The following is a 567-nucleotide window of genomic DNA, read 5'->3' on the forward strand; positions in this document are numbered from 1 at the left end:
GCGTCAGGGCGTACTTACACAGTTTTGAAGGAACTTCGCAACGAGTCTCTGACACTAAGCCATATTTGTCGCGAATCGTATTAATGAATTGCCATTGTGTGGAACGTCTCCCCGCAATTCGATATCGTCGTACTCGCACAGAACGTCAACGTGTACGTGGACCGGGACGAGATTTGTGACGTCATAATGTGGACTTTCGGTTGCGGTGCGTCCTCGAGAATGAACGTGAAAACAGATCCCGTCGTATTTGCGCAACTTGCTACTAAACGTGAACCAGTCCGATGCAATGTCGCACGTCATACTGCAGTACAGCTTTCTCAAGTAAAGCTGTAATATTTCATTTCTCCGTGTTAACCTTAAACAGTGTAATGCGATGTTGGGTTTCGGTACTGTAAAGTAATCTATTTATAAAACACGGAAACAATTTTGCTAATGTACTGTACATCTCGGGCAACGGCCTTGCCGCAGTGGATACACCGGTTCCCGTCAGATCACCGAAGTTAAGCGCTGTCGGGTATGGCCGGCACTTGGATGGGTGACCATCCGGGCCGCCATGCGCCGTTGCCG

The 567-nt window shown here is 48.7% G+C and overlaps 1 pseudogene; it reads left to right on the forward strand.

The window, feature by feature from the left end:
* Positions 1-449: 449 nt before the first annotated feature.
* LOC124616959 lies at positions 450-567 on the forward strand (annotated as a pseudogene).

Source organism: Schistocerca americana, chromosome 5 (genome assembly GCF_021461395.2).
Source record: "Schistocerca americana isolate TAMUIC-IGC-003095 chromosome 5, iqSchAmer2.1, whole genome shotgun sequence".
Taxonomy (NCBI): Eukaryota; Metazoa; Arthropoda; class Insecta; order Orthoptera; family Acrididae; genus Schistocerca; species Schistocerca americana.